Source organism: Schistocerca cancellata, chromosome 5 (genome assembly GCF_023864275.1).
Source record: "Schistocerca cancellata isolate TAMUIC-IGC-003103 chromosome 5, iqSchCanc2.1, whole genome shotgun sequence".
NCBI classification, from domain to species: Eukaryota; Metazoa; Arthropoda; class Insecta; order Orthoptera; family Acrididae; genus Schistocerca; species Schistocerca cancellata.
The window spans coordinates 100,522,386-100,540,175 of NC_064630.1; the positions used below are offsets into that span (position 1 = coordinate 100,522,386).

At 43.5% G+C, this 17,790-nt stretch overlaps 1 long non-coding RNA gene and 1 pseudogene across 1 annotated transcript in view; both read right to left on the reverse strand.

Annotated features, from left to right (window-relative positions):
• Window positions 1-17,790, reverse strand: part of LOC126187341 (uncharacterized) — a 654,391-nt gene that overhangs the window by 613,921 nt on the left and 22,680 nt on the right. The window lies entirely within an intron of this gene.
• On the reverse strand, window positions 11,577-11,693 carry LOC126189921 (5S ribosomal RNA; annotated as a pseudogene).

The following is a 17,790-nucleotide window of genomic DNA, read 5'->3' on the forward strand; positions in this document are numbered from 1 at the left end:
CGTATTAAAATCAAAAAGTTAATTTGAAATGGGTCGTTTTCACTGCAGTTATCGCCGAACTATTAGTATTATAAAAAGTTTCGTTCTCGATGGCGAAGTATTTTTATTAATACACGACTGGTTTCAATGTTCAGTGCACTATCATCAGATATACGACTCGTAGAATGCCTTGCTACGAATAGCACAATATGAATTGAAGTCTGAAAGCAGCAATTTACTGCAGGTGATAACACACTAATTCTGTCAGAGGCGGCTGAGGGATGGAAGAGCAGCATAAAATATGGATACTGTTGTGAAAAGAGATTTAAGATGAACATCGATAAAAGAAAAACAAGGGTAATGCAGTGAAGTCGAACTAACTTAGGCGATGATGAGAGAATTAGATTAGGAAACGAGGCACAAGAAGTGGCATATGAATTTTGTTATTTGGGTAGCAAAATAACTGATGATCGCCGAAGTAAGGAAGATTTAAAACACAAATTGGCAATAGCAAGAAAAGCCTTTCTGGAATTTGTTAATCCACAGATATCATAAAGGCGGATGTATATCTATAGTCGTTCGATCTCCTTCGAAACCATTCGACCGATTTCAACGAAACTTAATACACATATCACTTATTGTCTGGAAAGAATCTCTGAGGATAAGGACTACCTACCTATCAACAGAACGAGGGTGGGGTAGGGGTGAAAAAGCAGCGTAGCCCACAACGGGTGAATACCCATGCGTTACTCATCCAGTATTTGAGAACGAGAACACATAGTGACCTGAAACAAACTTTTCACATATTTTCAAACCTCTATGAAACCCCCAAAAAACTATGAAAAGAAAAAAGTTTATCGCTTACTACATTTTCATGTTCCTGCAGTAAAAGTGCCGCATCAAGCATGACGTTTTAATTTATTAGTTCTTTACTACTAACTCTGTTCACAACACATTTCGCAGACAGTAGCCACATATGCCGCTGGATGTAACTGCAACATTATATCATTGTACGACACATAGCTCAGGAGATACGACGCAATAAACATTGAACTGTGTGGAAATGAAACAGCAGAGCAAAAATCGCTAACATACATGTGAACTATATTTTCAAACGGGTGTGAAGTAAGTTAAATACATGTGAAATATATCTTATATGTGCGCACGCGGGCAAAGCCACGGGTAAAAACTCATCTTAAACCTCTGGAACGACTTCAGTCAAATTTGGTATATATATATTTTTTTTTACGACATGGAAAGAAATACTGTGAGGATAAGAGCCAGCAGCCTCCTGTTGGGGTGGGGGTGATAATGTGGAGAGAGAAGGGAAGAGGAGATGCAGAGAGAGTGAGTAAGGTATGGGGAAAAGGACAGAGAGAGGGGAGAGGAGGGGACGGATAGTGAAAGGAAAGAGGAAGAAATGGGCAGAGACTGGGTGGAGGAACATATGGGCAGAGAGAAGGCTGAGAGAGGAGGGGGAGGTGATGAACAGAGGAAAGAAAAAGTAGTAGATGGATAGCGAGAGGTGCTAGGAGAAGATATAGTTGGAAAGGGGTGAGAGGAGATGGACAGAGAGAAGGGGTGGAGGGCATGGACTAATAGAAGACTGCAATAAATACATATCCGGGCAACGCTGGATTCTCAGCTAGTATCTAATATAAATTTAAGGGTTATGAAGTCTTTTTTGAAGATGTTTGTGTACAGGTGAAACGTGGGCGATATGCAACTCAGACAAGAAGAAGATAGAAGCTTTTGACATGTGGTGCAACGGAAAGTACGCGATTACGTAATCATATAACCTCATGAGGAGGTACTGAATCGAACTGGGAAAAAAAAGAAATTTATGACGAAATTTAACTAAAAAAAGGCGTCAAGGAATTGTCAATGTGGTAACGGAAGGAAGTGTTGGGGTAAAAACTTCAGAAGAAAAACAAGGTTTGAATACAGTCACCATTCTCAAATGGATATAGGATGCAGTAGTTCTACAGAGATGAGATGGCTTGGGCAGGATAGACTAGTGTGAAGCTGTCTTCGAACTGAAGACCACAACAACAACAACATGCAATAACGACGGGGTCTATGCACGGCCTCACGGAAAACGAATGCGGATATGTTTTGGATAGTGGAAGGAATGAATTCAGACGTGCGTGGATTCGAATGGATCCACCTTCGAATGTGACCACCTCTAATGCAATATATCCGATAAATAAACAAATCTGAAACGCCAGACTTTTTTGTGTGTATATGTGTGTGTGTGTGATCAGTCTTCAGCACGCTATTTCACAGCGGAAATCCCATAGTGTTCATCGGTCTTGATAAAATCTGTCAGAGCATAAGGACACAGTTCAAGACTGAAATACAGGGTGACAATTATTGAACTATACGAAATTAAATCGTCATAAGTCCTGAACGGGTTGCGTTAGGACGTTCAAACTGCACGGTCGGCCGCGAGGTATGATGGGAATTAGTATGCGCATTATGTTTGGTTTAGCGTCGAAGCTCATTTTCATTTCGATGGGTTCCTCAGTAAGCAAAACTTGCGCATTTGGGGGGCTGAGAACCCGCGTTTCGCAATCTAGAAGTCTCTTCACCCTCAACGGGTAACTTTGTGGTGTGAAATGTTCAGTCACGGAATAATCGGTGCGGTATTCCTTGATGGCATGGCGACTACCGAACAATACGTGGAGGTGAAACTCACTGGCAGATTAAAAGTGTGTGCAGGACCTAGCCTCGAACTCGGGACCTTTGCCTTTCGCGTGCAAGTGCTCTATCAACTGAGCTACCCAAGCACGACTCACGACCCGTCCTCACAATTTTACTTCCGCCAGTACCTCGTCTCATACCTTCTAAACTTCACAGAAGTTCTGCTGCGAAACTTGCACACAGTTTCAATCTGCCAGGAAATTTCAAATCAGCGCACACTCCGCTGCAGAGTGAAAATTTCATTCCAGTACGTGAAGGTTTTGGAAAATGATTTCATCCCCGTTATCCAAAGTGCCCCTTATTTCGACAAGATGTGGTTCATGGAAGACGGAGCTCGACCCCATCGAAGCAGGAGAGCGTTTGATGTCCTGGAGGAGCAGTTTTGGAACCGCATTCTGGCTCTAGGGTACCCAGAGGCCACTGGCATCGGCCTCGATTAGCCGCCATATTTTCCGGATGTGAACACATGCGACTACTTTTTATGGGGCTGTATTGAAGACAAGATGTACCGCAATAGCCCCAAAACCATAGCTGAACTGAAAATAGCCACTCAGGAGGTTATCGACAGCATCGATGTTCCGACACTTCAGCGGGTCATGCAGAATTTCGCTATTCGTCTGCGCCACACCGTTGCCTATGATGGCAGGCATATCGAACATGTCATAACCTAAATCGGAATACCTATAGCGACGTTTACATGTTTAATAAGGTGTGTCCGCGCCGTAGTTTATAACTAATTTACGTTTTTCATATAGTTTAATAATTGTCACTTTGTACAGTCGCATCCTAACAAGTCACGACACATAGTTCCTAAGTAATGCGAGAAACCGTGTTTCTTTTTTGTCGGAACTTGCAAAACGACTAGTACGGATTCTTAGTCTACATTTTATCTATTAGAGTGTAATACGTTCCTTTCGTCCGTGCGTCACAACTTCCGTGCCGTCGTGGAAAATCACACTCTCGCCCGTGCTCGGGATGCACGCGTTGTTGGCGATGTGTGGCGTGCGAGCCAAATTAATAAGGGTCACCAGCCTAGCTTTCACTAGCGAGATAGTGTTAAACTTTACAATTCAGAAGCCAATAATTAAAAAATTTCAGAGTACCAAGCTGTATTTAAGAGTAACAGATCCTATCCAGTTAAATAGGCGCATGAAAACATCAAATAAGAAAATAGTTCTAATATTTGTTGATTTTATAAAAGCTTATGATTCAACAGACAGAGACTCACTCCTCAAAACACAAAAGGAATTTGCCGTAGATAGGAAAATTCTAGAGATAACTAAAGAAACTCTTACAAATATAGTACCTGAAGTTGATTTTCTAGGAACAAATTCTAGATCCTTCCAAATTGTATCGGAAATCAAACAACGGGACGGTTTACTGCCATTATTATTCAACTGTGTACTGGAAAAAGTTATAAGAGAATGGGAAATAGAGGAAGAAAAACACATAATAATAGATGGAACCTCAGATAATGAGAAGACCAGAACTTCTGAAGAAAACAACTGAGAAGTCAGATCTATAAGCATCCTTTGAAAAGAAAGAGTACGTAACCAATGAAAGTGACTCACCAAGAATTTTAAAAACCAAGTGTGACAACATCAACGAAAGAAAAGCGTAACCACAACATTACCTCCTAAATATGACACAATAGCTTCCTTCCCGGCAAAATAATTCAGAGGTAAAACAGTCGCCTATTCAGATCTCAGGGTGGAATGTAATCGATAGGAGTAATACCACGAAAAACTAAATGTCTGTTACGGCGATCACGAGAACTTTTTTTAACCTTACGATGTGGTCGAAAACTAGAAAATCTAAAGGTGAAATTGAAAACAATACAGATGCAATTTTACGAATCACTGAGATGGGTAGAGGGAGATTTCTGGAGTGGGTATCAAATGATTATTCGCACCGATTCCGACAATGGTAGACAACGCGAAGAAATAATGAGTAGGGAAGCTGGTAATAGAGTAACGGGTCATGGTGTAAATGGCTCTAAGCACTATGGAACTTAACATCTGAGGTCATCAGTCCCCTAGACTTAGAACTACTTAAACCTAACTGACCTAATAGCAACGCGGTTCCGCACTGAAGCGCCTAGAACCACTCGGCCACAGTGGCCGCAGTAACGGGTTATCTGGAATAAACAGAAAGAACAGTCACGAATTGATATTCCACAAAGATTGTATAATGGCCAGTTGAATGGAAACTAGGCGGATGGAGAAAAGTAAACCAAACCACTAAATTAAACTCCGTCCGAACAGGCCTTGGAAGGCCCAATGGTGCCGACCGGCCGCCGTGTCATCCTCAACCCACAGGCGCCAATGAATGTGGATATGGAGAGGGCATGTGGTCAGCACACCGCTCTCCCGGCCTTATGTCGGTTTACGAGACCTGAGCCGCTACATCTCAGTCAACTAGCTCCTCAGTTTGCCACACAAGGGCTGAGTGCACCCCGCTTGCCAACAGCGCTCGGCAGACCGGATGGTCATCCATCCAAAAGTGCTAGCCCAGCCCGACAGCGCTTAACTTGGGTGATCTTATGGGAACCGGTGTTACCACTAAAGCAAGGCCGTTGGCCGGAAAAAGTAAGTACACTGTTTATTATTTAAAAAGTAATCCATAACGATAATAAATTGCAGTGAACACATGGTGTGTCGTGGGGTGATCACTCTATTTTTAAATTAATTGAAAAGCCACGATCGCTTCAATATCCTTCACTAGATGACCGGTTTCAGCACTCTGAAGGTACCATCATCGGATCTGTGAAGGTATAACATAACAGGTTTGAGAGAGGGCTAACATGAGTTAACTACACTCCTGGAAATGGAAAAAAGAACACATTGACACCGGTGTGTCAGACCCACCATACTTGCTCCGGACACTGCGAGAGGGCTGTACAAGCAATGATCACACGCACGGCACAGCGGACACACCAGGAACCGCGGTGTTGGCCGTCGAATGGCGCTAGCTGCGCAGCATTTGTGCACCGCCGCCGTCAGTGTCAGCCAGTTTGCGTGGCATACGGAGCTCCATCGCAGTCTTTAACACTGGTAGCATGCCGCGACAGCGTGGACGTGAACCGTATGTGCAGTTGACGGACTTTGAGCGAGGGCGTATAGTGGGCATGCGGGAGGCCGGGTGGACGTACCGCCGAATTGCTCAACACGTGGGGCGTGAGGTCTCCACAGTACATCGATGTTGTCGCCAGTGGTCGGCGGAAGGTGCACGTGCCCGTCGACCTGGGACCGGACCGCAGCGACGCACGGATGCACGCCAAGACCGTAGGGGACCGCACCGCCACTTCCCAGCAAATCAGGGACACTGTTGCTCCTGGGGTATCGGCGAGGACCATTCGCAACCGTCTCCATGAAGCTGGGCTACGGTCCCGCACACCGTTAGGCCGTCTTCCGCTCACGCCCCAACATCGTGCAGCCCGCCTCCAGTGGTGTCGCGACGGGCGTGAATAGAGGGACGAATGGAGACGTGTCGTCTTCAGCGATGAGAGTCGATTCTGCCTTGGTGCCAATGATGGTCGTATGCGTGTTTGGCGCCGTGCAGGTGAGCGCCACAATCAGGACTGCATACGACCGAGGCACACAGGGCCAACACCCGGCATCATGGTGTGGGGAGCGATCTCCTACACTGGCCGTACACCACTGGTGATCGTCGAGGGGACACTGAATAGTGCACGGTACATCCAAACCGTCATCGAACCCATCGTTCTACCATTCCTAGACCGGCAAGGGAACTTGCTGTTCCAACAGGACAATGCACGTCCGCATGTATCCCGTGCCACCCAACGTGCTCTAGAAGGTGTAAGTCAACTACCCTGGCCAGCAAGATCTCCGGATCTGTCCCCCATTGAGCATGTTTGGGACTGGATGAAGCGTCGTCTCACGCGGTCTGCACGTCCAGCACGAACGCTGGTCCAACTGAGGCGCCAGGTGGAAATGGCATGGCAAGCCGTTCCACAGGACTACATCCAGCATCTCTACGATCGTCTCCATGGGAGAATAGCAGCCTGCATTGCTGCGAAAGGTGGATATACATTGTACTAGTGCCGACATTGTGCATGCTCTGTTGCCTGTGTCTATGTGCCTGTGGTTCTGTCAGTGTGATCATGTGATGTATCTGACCCCAGGAATGTGTCAATAAAGTTTCCCCTTCCTGGGACAATGAATTCACGGTGTTCTTATTTCAATATCCAGGAGTGTATATTGAAGCGATCGTGGCTTTTCAAATATTTTATTAATAAATTTATGCTAGAATGAGACAAGACGATCAATGTCTTCATGTAAAGATGTTTGAGTTGCCTGCGGAACCAATATTATACCCAGGTTTACACCTCTCGGTCCAAAGCAAATCGACGCCTACGAATGCCTTTCTTCAGAGAACCAAAAATATGGGAATCGCATGAGGAGAGATCCGGACTGAGTTAAGGAAGTGACTATTGGCTTTCCAGCGAAAATTCTGGAACGTAGTCGAAACAACGTTGGCTACACGTGGGGGGGGGGGGGCAATTATCTTGCCACAGAATGATGCTGTCGGTGAACGCTCCTTGCCGTTTGGGTCTGATTGCGCGCTTCAGTTCTCGCAAAGTGTCCACGTACCGCTGTGCGTCAATAGTGTCGCCGTGTTCCAGAAAGTGAACGAGCAGCAGGTCCTTGCAGTCACAGAAAAAGGTCATCATGACTTTCCTGGAGCTGGAGTGCCTGCAACTATGCTGCAAAAGTTTTGCTGGGAAAACCCTTACACATCCTCGATACGGTCCTGATCTCTTCGCATGCGATTTCTATATTTTTGGAGTCCTGAAGAAAATCATTAGGATGATACAGCTGTGCATGGATGGCTTACCAGCAGCAGTGAAATTCAGAGGATCCATATCCCCCACCTTTCCAATTAAAACAGGCTTACGACGCTCTTCTATGTGTCCTCTTCAACCTAGCATTAGAGAAAGTGGTTCGGGAGAGTAATTTACATCTATACAATGGTCTCCGATTTGAACACAGTGAAGTAAAACTCCTGGCTTATGCAGATGATATAGTGATGCTGAGTGACACTGAAGAAGAACTGAAAGACATGTACAGATCTCTCAGGCACAGTGCCAGCAAAATGGGGCTTTTGATTAACCAAGAGGAAACCGAATATATGGAAATAGGTCGAGTCATAAACCCAAATCCTTACTTTGAAATTGACCAGCATTCTAAATCCAGAAAAAGTTCTCCAGTTTAAATACGCTGGATCACGTTTCAACAGTAAAAATATCATAACAATGGATATAAATGAAAGAATAGCCTCAGGGACAAGATGTCTGCACTCACTAAGCAACCCACTCAAAAGTAAAACTTTGTCAATCACCACAAATATGAAGATATACAAAACTATCATCTGCCCCATAGTACTGTACGGTTCAGAAAGCTGGACGCTTACAAACAATGAAAGAGAAAAACTGAATTTTTTCGAAGGAAAAGTGACGAGAATAACCTGGGGACCTGTGTTGGAGAATGGCGTATGGAGAATTTGAAAGAACAAAGAAATTCAACAGTTAATGAAGCAACCCACTATCATCCAGAAATTAAAAAGTAGGAGACTGCAATGGGCTGGACATGTGGCTAGAATGGAAAACAACAGTCACCAAAAAATCATTTGAAGGAACTCTCCATGCAGATGAGATGTACTGCTTCAGCTGTTCAATTGTTTCTGGATTCTGGCGGTACACCTGGTCTTTCAAGTGTCCCCACAGAAAGAAGTCACAGGGGTTCATGTCTGGCGAATAGGGAGGCCAATCCACGCCGCCTCCTGTATGTTTCGGATAGCCCAAAGCAATCACACGATCATCGAAATATTCATTCAGGAAATTAAAGACGTCGGCAGTGCGATGTGGCCGGGCACCATCTTGCATAAACCACGAGGTGTTCGCAGTGTCGTCTAAGGCAGTTTGTACCGCCACAAATTCACGAAGAATGTCCAGATAGCGTGATGCAGTAATCGTTTCGGATCTGAAAAATGGGCCAATGATTCCTTTGGAAGAAATGGCGGCCCAGACCAGTACTTTTTGAGGATGCAGGGACGGTGGGACTGCAACATGGGGCTTTTCGGTTCCCCATATGCGCCAGTTCTGTTTATTGACGAAGCCGTCCAGGTAAAAATAAGCTTCGTCAGTAAACCAAATGCTGCCCACATGCATATCGCCGTCTTCAATCCTGTGCACTATATCGTTAGCGAATGTCTCTCGTGCAGCAATGGTAGCGGCGCTGAGGGGTTGCCACGTTTGAATTTTGTATGGATAGAGGTGTAAACTCTGGCGCATGAGACGATACGTGGACGTTGGCGTCATTTGGACCGCAGCTGCAACACGGCGAACAGAAACCCGAGGCCGCTGTTGGATCACCTGCTGCACTAGCTGCGCGTTGCCCTCTGTGGTTGCCGTACGCGACCGCCCTACCTTTCCAGCACGTTCATCCGTCACGTTCCCAGTCCGTTGAAATTTTTCAAACAGATCCTTTATTGTATCGCTTTTCGGTCCTTTGGTTACATTAAACCTCCGTTGAAAACTTCGTCTTGTTGCAACAACACTGTGCTCTAGGCGATGGAATTCCAACACCAGAAAAATCCTCTGTTGTAAGGAATAAACCATGTTGTCTACAGCACACTTGCACGTTGTGAACAGCACACGCTTACAGCAGAAAGACGACGTACAGAATGGCGCACCCACAGACTGCGTTGTCTTCTATATCTTTCACATCACTTGCAGCGCCATCTGTTGTTGAAAATTGTAACTACTGTAATTTCTAAAGTTTGTCCGCCTGAAAATGTACTGTTGTCCCAAGCATATTGCAACAAACGGTGTATTTCTATCGCTGCTCGTTTAGTTTTTATTGCTGTTTCAAATATACCGGTCATTTTTGAAACACCCTGTACATACACACATACATCAAAAACCATCATAGTGGAGAGTACCACAAGGCACTACTAGCCATTCGCTTTCCTGTTTCACACGCAAATGGCGCGAAGGAATAACGACTCTCCATAATTCCTAATTTCTCTTACATTGTCCCCGCGGTCCTTACGCGAAGTGTACGTCGGCTGCAGCAGACTCGTGCTGCATTCACCCGTAAATGTCCGTTCTCCAAATTCTTCCATAGTGTTTCCGGAAAAGAACGTCGTTGTTTTCCCAGAGATTCCCATTAGAGTTTACAAAGCATTTCCGTAGTACTGGCGTATTCATCGGACATACCAGTAACAAAACTAGTAGCACGCTTCTGAGTTGCTTCGATATCTTGAGCAGTACTCAAGAATGTGTCGCACTAGTGTCTTGTATGCGGTCCCCTTTAGAGAAGAACCACGCTTTCCTAAAAAGTCAGTCATTCGCCTTCTCTACTACAATCATTACTTTCTCGTATCTTTGCACCAGTCTGCCACTTTTTGAATTTATAACTGGATATTAATGAAATTATTACTGCATAGAAGTTCCTCACAGACAACTGCATCGTCTGCGAAAAGTTTGAGATTCCTAATAATATTACCCGTTAAGTCACGAAAGTATCGATGGACCCAGCTACGGTCGTATTACTCTCCACTGGAGAACACCATATATTGATTCAGCGTCTGTAGACGACTCGCCGTCCACGATGAATTTCTGCATTCTGTCTGTTAATAATTATTCAAATCAGAGGCGGACCTAATTAGATATTCCTTAAAAACATATTACGCTTAAAGGGTGTCGATGTGGTATTGAATTCAAACCTCTCGCTTATCCACCGTTGCGATGTTCATTTTCTAGCTATGGGCTGAAATAGTTCACCAGCGTTCCCCAGACTGTTCTCACGTTTGTACGCCGTAACCTCCTGAACTAATCTGAACGGGAATAATTTTCATCAGATGCAGATGAGTCGTAGGACAAAGTAGTTTTTTCGCCACAATATTCTTGAATAAAAGCTTCACGGAGTTGTTGCCGCGTAAGATTTGTATTCAGTCTCAAACTTTCGATGACATCCTCCTCCGTCGCCGTAAGGAGATTTCAGAAGGCCGTCTCCAGGACGTAATTCGGCCAACTTAATAAAGTATCAAACGGCTTACAGAAATATCATGACTATAACGACCTATGGTGTTGGAAACAGATTTCTTTTTTATGGCGGCATAAAAAACTCTCTAAGCTGACAGAGCAAAACCCTGTGGCCGAGCGGTTCTATGCGCTTCAGTCCGGAACCACGCGGCTGCTACGGTCGCAGGTTCAAATCCTGCCTCGGCCATGGATGTGTGCGATGTCCTTAGGTTAGTTAGGTTTAAGTAGTTCTAAGTCTAGGGGACTGAAGACCTCAGATGTTAAGTCCCATAGTGCTTAGAGCCATCTGAACCATTTTGAACCCTTCAGTTAAATGGAGGTAGAAACGGATTTTTTTAAAGTTATGTACTACGATGTTATTGTAAAACCCATTAGTCCACCTCTGTATGTAGTTAATGCCCACAAGGATAAGGAAGCTTGCTAACAGTATACCAAACATCAGAGAGAGCCAGCCACCTAGTCGTTTATAATGGCTCTAACGCGCAGCCTCTGTAATACTTCTCGCTGGCTGTAGATCTGAGTTCTCCTCAAACAATGTTGCATAGTTGCTTGTATCGTATACTCTGACCACCGTAACGAAGCGAATAAATAAATACACTATCTGATCAAGAGTATCCCGACACCTATTATAGCACTCCGTCTTCAGACCACGATTGGCCTACCGGGACCATCCGACCGCCGTGTCATCCTCAGAGGAGGATGCGGATAGGAGGGGCGTGGGGTCAGCACGCCGCTCTCCCGGTCGTTATGATGGTATTCTTGACCGCTACTAGTCGGTCGAGTAGCTCCTCAATTGGCGTCACGAGGCTGAGTGCACCCCGAAAAATGGCAACAGCACATGGTGGCTGGATGGTCACCCATCCAAGTGCCGGCCACGCCCAACAACGCTTAACTTCGGTGATCTCACGGGAACCGGTGTATCCGCTGCGGCAAGGCCGTTGCCCATCCAGACACCTATTAGTGGACAGTAATATGGAGCATGTCCTCCCGTCGCCTTCATGACGTCTTGAATTCTGCTGAGAACACTGTCAATTAGGTGGAATGGCAGCCTATTATTTCATTAGGACCCGAGGTTAGAGAAGGCAGTGATCCTGGCCGCTGGGATCTGGAGCGAAGCTGTATCTGTCTCATCCCAGAGGTATTCCATACGGTTCAGGTCGGGATTCTTGGCAGGCCTGTCAATTTCAGGAAAGTTATTGTCTAAGGACCATGCTATTTTATGATAAATTTTCGGGATTCTTGGCAGGCCTGTCAATTTCAGGAAAGTTATTGTCTAAGGATCATGCTATTTTATGATAAATTTTCGGGATTCTTGGCAGGCCTGTCAATTTCAGGAAAGTTAATGACCATGCTATTTTACGATAAATTTATTTGTCATGTTGATACAGTCATCGTCCCCGAACAAAGTGCCGTAAAATGTGTTCATATCCTTCCGCATTAAGCATTTTCTTCGCTTAATAAAATGATCACACCCTAACCACGATAAACAGCCCCCTACCGTTACACCGCCTCCTCAGTACTTCATTGTTGGCGCAACACATGATGGAAGGTAACGTTCTCCGGGTATTCGCCTCAACCCAAACCCTTCCATAGAATTGCCATAGACTGTAGCGTTACTCATCACTCCAAATCACTCGGTTCCGGTCATCCTCTGCGTAGTGGCGACTGCAGTATTATGTGGCTTATGAGGAGCTACTCGACCCTTGAACACCCATATTTTTAACGCCCTGTGCACAGTAACCGTGCTAGCTGGACTACTGGTATCGCTTTAGAACTCACCACTGATTTCTTCCGCTGATTTCATACGAATTTTTACAACCACCTTCGCAATGTTTAGCGTTCCCTGTCTGAAGATAGCCCATAAGAGGTCTACCTGGTCTTGGCTTAGATGCAGTTGTGCCTTCATGTTTCGGCTTCACAATCACAAGACCAACAGTCGATTTGGGTAGCTTTAGAGGGGTTCAGAATAGCCGATCGATTCTTTACTCAAATGACGTGCAACGACTAGTCCACATTCGAAGTCACTTAGTTCCCCTGAGCTACCCACGGCTTGAAAAGCCATGTTAGATTCGTCGTGAGTGACAAAAACAGTTCTGAATTACAAACTCGGTGTACACCTGCTACTAGTCGGTATGCATTACGTATTACTTTTTTCAAACTCACTAAACTGATACTTCTGTTTAGCGGAGCACGATGCTACTTTGCAGTTTTTTTTTTTTTAATTAGGGTGTCAGCTCCACTCCACTGCCTCTCGCTTGGTATACACTCGACAGATCACCAGTCCTGTTCTGAAAACATTATGAAAAACCTATCTAGTACAAAGTAAAACATGTGACACTGTTTTTTTTTAATAAAAACGCAACAACTTAATTCTACACCCACACTTTTTATAGAAAAGTGTTTCGAACTGAACATTCAAAAACACCGTATATGCATAATAAAAGGTTTTTACAGTTTAAAGTAAATTTTTGGTTACCATCCATTATCGCCCATTATTATTCGTTTGTATTTCAGAATCGGTTCTGCTGCTATAAGTAATCAGTAGTTCGTGTTAGTTTTCTTCATATGTTTATGACTATTATTCTTGCTGACGCAGTTGAATAAGGTGATTAGAACTTGGCGCGTTTGCTTCTCCTACGGATCCAAACATTGTTAAAGGCAGCTTTCTTTCAGATTCAAAAACTCACAGCATGCCCAGTCATAAAGGATGCACCTTATAAAGGATTCCTCCAATACAAGTAATGTTTTCTTGGTAAAATTCAAGTCCCAGATCTTGGATCCAATCCTTAAAAATGTTACAAGCATGAAAACAAAAGTGGCAGCAATGTAACCATGCAGCCTCGACATACTATCCGAAACAGAACTGATATTGTATTGATGTGTAAGAGAGATTCCCACGCCACCTGGTGACAGACAGCGAAACTGAAGGCACTTAAACTCCCTGGTCTTATTGCAGTAGCTGGACGTAAGTGACAGGCACCACCTAAGTGTCTTTGTCTGTAGGTCATTACGACAGTTGTGTAATGGTGGAGACAATTGAAGAGACCTAATAATATTTATTACTCAACAGGACACGAAGTTTACTAATATCAAATAAACTAAATATGACTCATGATTAATCAGAAATGGTTTTAGAAAGGAACATTCTTGGCCAACGTACGTTTCTGACAGCGTCGGAAAACTGGGAATGCTAACAATTGAAGCTTTAACCTAACAAACAGAATGGTACAACGTTGTCTTTGGCTGAAAGTAAACAACTTACATTTGTCAAACAGATCGTAATATTAAGTGTACAACATAAATATAAACAAAGAAAGTCAAACCGACCAAAAAGCTTAGTAATAAATTTATATTTACTATGAAGCACATTCGACTGAACTGAGAGCTTAGGAAAATAACCTAATTGTAACCACTATAACCAAAGAAGAGGCGAGTTGACCCACTTCTTTACAGTGATATTTTAATGATCCACTATAAACATAGGACAATTTAAAGAAAAAGAAAACGTAATAGGGAAAGAGGGTAGAAGGGTATCAAGGGGGAAGGAGATGGGGAGGGGAGAAGAAAACATATAAAAACCAACAGAGGGAGACAAGGGACATTAACAGTCAAAAATTAGCTTATATGTTAACTAAGTGGTTAAGTATCCTTATATCACCCTGCACAATCGTCGAGAGGGGGGAGGGGGGTAAAAGTGGTGGAAGAGCGGATGAGAATCCATGAATAAAATTATTTATCGAGTCAATCGTACAAAACAGAGAACGAATAAAAACTAATAGATGGGAACGTAAGGAGGTGGGCGGATGGCGGGGGACTGTAAGGAGTGGCGGAGGCCAGCAGGGGAGAAGATACGAATATAAGTTAGAAGAAACAAGGAAAGGATGAGAAGAAACTGTACTAACAAAACGCAAGATGACAGCCCATAGCTTACATAATATTTTAAAAGCTTAAACGAAAATAATTTTTACGCTTAAGAACTTTTTTTCATAGAGAAACAAAATAGGAAAAAGCTCCAGTTTCTCCGTGAATTAAGGAGAGTACACAGCATAACATTATTTACAGGGAAGTCACCAAGGTTATATTACACACTGAAGAAAAAATCTCTCACAAAAAATTATTTCTTTATAAGTACAAATTGTTCACCAAAAATTATATTACGAGTAGGTTTTGGTATACAAAAAGCCAAAATACAATATAACATTGAAGAGTAATGGGGGGTGGGCAGCGGGGAGGGGGGCGGGGAGAAGAGGGAAGAAAGGAAAAGTGACACTAGAGAGGAAAAATAATAGAATCTAGTAGCAGAATAATGAAGATGAGAGAAATGAAAATGTATCAAAGTATTAAAATTGGAACCACACATAGCTTATCAAACATTACAAAATATACTTGCAAATATTTTGTTTAAGGATCATACTGCATATTAAAATCCTATTATTCCCGATATTGGAGTATATAGTACAGCCTAATATCTACACTGAACAGCACAATACAACAAACTGCCCACTGAGGCCATATTTGAACAGCTTTACTTCAGAATCATCAAGTTCAATACAAGAGTATAATAATGTAGCAATAATATACACTGAATGTAACATTGTATGAAACAGGAAATGTCAAGGGAAGGAACACACTGTAGTGCCACGGGAAGTTGCGGTAGGTGTGAAAAGGGGGGGGGGGGGGGGAGTTTGGAAGGACGGATGGAAGCCAGCCAGGGGAGAACGTGGAAATGTGAAGTACGAAGAAACATGGAAATGATAGAAGGAATCTGCCATTTACGCCTGTAGGTATGCTGTTTATAGCGTTACACTAACTTGTCAGCTTGTACAATCTCTAACGTTTTGTATTTCCTCGTTTACACTAAGCTTGAAAATTGTCTATGTCCGAAAATAATGTCACTGTGCAAAATAAAAGACAGCTGTAGTTTTTTATCATGAATTTTAATGATCGTTTAGAAGCTGATTTTCCCTATCTATATGCATACAGAAACAAAATAAAGTGTTTTGTGAAAATAAAAGCAATTGTGTTAGACTTTAATTACAATACGAAACTACAGGATCCTGCCGTGCGAGATACAGGTGTATGATCACTGCTGCTAATCATGTAATGACGCTTATGGAGACCGTTCCAACTCTTGTTAATTCAATGAAACATGCCATTAATAAAAGGAAATTTCTGTACAATACTGTTTCTAGAGTAAATGTCACTCTGCAACGCAGTGATCGTTGTTTTGAACATGTCGGCAGATTAAAACTGTGTGCCGAACCCGGAACATTACCTATCACGGTCATTCTCTTACTGGTCGAGCTATCCAAGCACGACTCAAGACCCACTCTCAGAGCTTCACCATGGCCACCACATCTCTCTTACTTTCCAAACTTCACAATTCTCCTGCAAATTTGCGGTAATAACAGTACTGGAAGAAAAGATGTGGTGAAGAAATGGCTTACCCGCAGCCTAGGAGATCGTTTCCACAGCGAATCCTTCATTCATCTATTTCGAATCTTCCTGGCGGTTTAAAAATGTGTGCTGGACAGGGAACAAAACGCAGAACTTTGCCTTTCGCGAGGATACTCTTACTGTTCTTCATTTTCAGAATCCTGCGGGTTTATAATCGATGGATTCAGGAATAAAAACTGAATCAGTAGCTGAGGCCTGTTGTTCCTCAAAGTTTATCGGTGAGATCTGGTAACACCGCAAAGACGTCTAGGTAAGCCAGTAATCCAGTCAGAGGTTGACAAAAACTTGCCATTTCGTGTAGGAGTATCCCTAGTAAAGCTACTTAAGTTAGTCGCATCGTATTCTTATGGTCATTTCGCATTAGCCTTTCGTTAAAATCAAAACTAACAGTGTCGTAAAACGACACAAACTAGTCAGAAAAAAATTCTATTTTGTCGCTTCAAAAGCTCGGAGCAATAAAGCATGCACATCAGAAACTCGTCACATGGATGGACATTTGTTAAATCTCTCCGTAAGAGAAGAAATTTATTACACTCTAAAGGTACCCCAGCGCTAAATCTCCAAAAATCGTATACCGGAGCATTGGTCCCCACGGGTAAGCGCGGTGCTCATAGGAGTCTGCAAGAAAGGGGGGGGGGGGGGGGGAGGGGGCGCTTCATCCTTCCTGGAATCTGGGACACAGAATTCTCACATTCACTGTTCTTTGGAGCGGCGATTTCTGCGTTGTCCTGCATTCAAGGTGGCTGTGGAGATCCACAGGACATGGCCAAAATAATCCCAAAACTATTCCATCCCTTCCTCATATACTCTTTATATGGTTGCAGAAAGACACCATTCCAACATGCTGGCGCTCAAATTCCGGTGCATATTCCCAGCGTGAAATTAACGTGGTTGCAGTATCCATGTTCAACATTCTCCCCCAATTCCCACATCTACTACTGCATGACTTAATCACAACAGTAGTTTAATGTTTATGTGTGGTCAAGGAAGACCCGTCATGCCTTGCTGATGCCACATCCAGTTATAGAATCATGCTGATGCCACATCCAGTTATACAATCACAGAGCGATTTCAGTAGCCGCTGAACATTACAGTCTTGCCACTTTTTGCTGTGTACATTTTTAACTCATTTATGGATCTAAATGCATCAATTGGAATTAGAAAAAAGACCATTTTCTGCGCTAGAAGAGAGGGGAAAATCTGAGAAAACGTCAAGGTCCAAAAGAACTTCATTTCAAGAAATGGGACCTTCTCCACCTTCAGTAGCCACAAATCTATGAAACCAGTAGTCCAGTTGTTATTTAGCACTAGTTACGGGACAATATTCACAAGAGCAAAGAGGGAAAAATAAGAGTGGGAGACCAAGAACGAAGTGTTCGAATCGAGACGCTGTCTTTCGTCCCTACTGTTCAATCTGTACGTCGAAGAAGCAATGACGAAAATAATAGAGAGGTTCAAGAATGGAATTAAAATTCAGGGTGAAAGGATATTAATGATAAGATTTGCTGATGACATTGTTATCCTCAGTGGAAGTGAACAAGAATTACAGGATCTGATGAATGGAATAAACAGTCTAATGAGTA